This window comes from Citrus clementina, unplaced genomic scaffold (assembly GCF_000493195.1).
Source record: "Citrus clementina cultivar Clemenules unplaced genomic scaffold, Citrus_clementina_v1.0 scaffold_5, whole genome shotgun sequence".
NCBI classification, from domain to species: Eukaryota; Viridiplantae; Streptophyta; class Magnoliopsida; order Sapindales; family Rutaceae; genus Citrus; species Citrus x clementina.
In genome coordinates, this window is record NW_006262201.1 from 13,119,666 (window position 1) to 13,122,758 (window position 3,093).

The window sequence follows — 3,093 nt, forward strand, 5'->3', positions numbered from 1 at the left end:
AATACATTCAAGTGTCATATTTAATTTGGTAATGACTAAATAAATTGTCACTAATTGAATCTATAGTGGCACATTTCATTGTCAATAATGATCATCAATGACTAATTTAATTATCTCTAACTATATAAATAACGACACATTAACAGTCACTAATATCAACATAATGACACATTAATAGTCCCTAGTATCAAAATAGTGACAGATTTATGTCTAAAAATATTATTTTAGTGACAGATTTTTCCTTCTGTCCTTACTTGTCATAAAGTTATATTTGTCACTATAAGATGTGTATTAGTGACACATAATACTTGCGACTATTTACTAATTGCCATTATATGTTTTAGTGACGGTGGCAAATGCGACACATAAACAACGACAGATAGTATGTCACTAAATTCATTTTGTGACAGATTTTATATATATAGAGACATTTTTTTTCCATCACAATAGATCACTTTTTTTTGTAGTGTAAAGAAGTTTTAAAAGGATCAAGAACACGCCCTCCTATGGTAAATGCCGATTTCGAAGCTACAATAGACACTGGAATTGCCAAAACATCCTTGGCAATCTGAGACAAAATCGGATACCTATGCCCATTCAACTTCCACCAAGTCAAAATATCAAAATGGGCATTACTAGTACTCTCATTAGCATCTGTCAAGTACTTTTCAACATCATGTTTCAAACTAATGTCATCATTTGAACTTTGCTTCATCATTTTGAAAGATGAAAAAAGATCAATTTACATTATACTACTACTAGCACCACCACCACCACTACTACCATTATGGATATCACCAAAACAAATACCACCACTATTCCTCACATCACTCCCACCAATATATCTATTATATAGCTTCATCAACAACTCCTTAATGTTAGATTTCAATTCTTCAACCTTTCTAGATTCATACATGCTACTAAAACAAAATGCAACAAACTCCAATTTACATATAAGATCAAGCACATTTCCTACAAATAATAACATGTTAACCTGATCAAAAGAATTACCCCAATATTTAGCAAACTTTTGTTCCATTTTTTCGGCCATTTTCCTCAACAATCATCACTAGAAGTAGCAAGTGACTTCAAATGAATTAGAACTTTTTCCATTTCATTTAAGTAATCGTTGGAAGTGACATTAAGAGAACTACTAAATTTCAAGGTGACATAATAGAAAACCGATAAAAAGTTGACTAACCTCATTGCATTTGCCCAATCATCATTGCTCGGTGGCCCCTCCCTCATCTTTTCACCCTCATCATCAATAAACCAATTAACATAATGTCCATCATCTTCCTTCATCTTATCAAATGATTTTTCAAACACAACCGCTTTGTGCAACATCAAATATATTGAATTCCATCCAATAGGCACATCCAACACCATAAGCCCTCCATATGAGTTTTTCTCCCTATCAACACATGTTTTAAACTTTTGCAATCTTGCTGAAGATGATCTAACATACTTTATTGCATTGCGAATACTAGCTATTGAATGATTCACCTCCGCCAACCCATCTTGCACAATCAAATTTATTATGTGTGCCGAATACCTCACATGCATATATAAACCATTCAAAACCATTGAATTCACACTTCAATTTGCTAACTTCTTCTTCAAAACCATTGAATTCACACTTCAATTTGCTAACTTCTTCTTCACATAAGTTATTGCAACTTTATTAGCACTTGCATTGTCCACTGTAATTGCGAACAACCTCTCAATCCCCCTATCAATCAAACATACCTCAATTAGCTTCCCAATACCATCCCTTTTATGATTAGCTATAGGTGTGAAACTAAGAGTCCTTTTGTGCAACACACACTCCGCATAAATAAAATGAGCAGTAATGACCACATAGTTAGACATTTGGATTGATGTCCACGTATCTGTGGTAATACATACCATCTGCTTGCTTGCACCTAAAACACTTTTTAACAACCCTTTTTCATGCTAATACAATTCAAGAATATCCCTTGTAATTGTTCTTCGCGATGACATGTCAAATCTTGGGCAACAATTTTGCATAAACTCTAAAAACCCTTCAGCCTCCACAAAGCTAAAAGGTAATTCATCCTTGACAATCATCTTCACAAGTGCCATTCTACAAGCCTCTTGACTAAACTTGCCACTAACTTTAACAACTCCATCATCTTTATCTTTTCCCTTTTAACGGAAAAGTACTTATTGCTTCGGATCTCCTTCAACCTTCACATCTTGATATGACTTACATCTATCCAAATGATTCTTCAAATTAGTGGTATTTCCTCTATTAGTTGCAAAGGTTTTACGGCAATGATGACATTTTCCTTTGTTTCCACAAGATAGTTTGGTAAAATGAGCCCAAACATTTGATCTCAAAGGTGTTTTTCTTTTTTTCCCATCATCAACCTCCACCTCTTGCACTTCCTTCTCATCATAATTTTCCATTCTACACAAACACATGCCATAACATTAACATAGACATATTAGAACAAAAGAAGATAAAATCATTCGTGTAAAATTGTGGCAAATAAAAAACAGCAACAACAAATAAAAAATTAGCAGCAAAAAATCAACACCACAGCAACAACAAATCAACACAATAGCAGCAACGAATAAAAAAACTTGGGGATTACAAAATAAAATATATTATGACATTGTGGCACAACTCAAATTTTTGATCGTTTATATTAATATGTCTACCTTATTAATATTAAGGAGATATATCTATTCATAATTTACTAAGAGAGTAGTATTTTCAGAGTTTGCGTAAGAGGAAACGAACTGTTTAGTTATCGACTTCTGACTTCTGTCTACGATAATTCTAATTAATATGTAAAATTTGCATGCAAATAAAGACACTGCAGCTGGAATAATGAATTTGACTAATATTACAAATTACAAATGACATACAAGAGCACAAACCAAATCTGAAATTCATTATAAATTCTGTTTAAAATCAGTATAACTCATAATAAATCAGAGAGACACAGAAAGAGAAAGCAGAGCAGAGCTCCAAAGAGGTAGCATAATTCTAATAACTATAGAGGGTTTTTATTTATAATAAGCATTACTACAAGTCTACAAAGAGAGAATACTTTGAGCAGC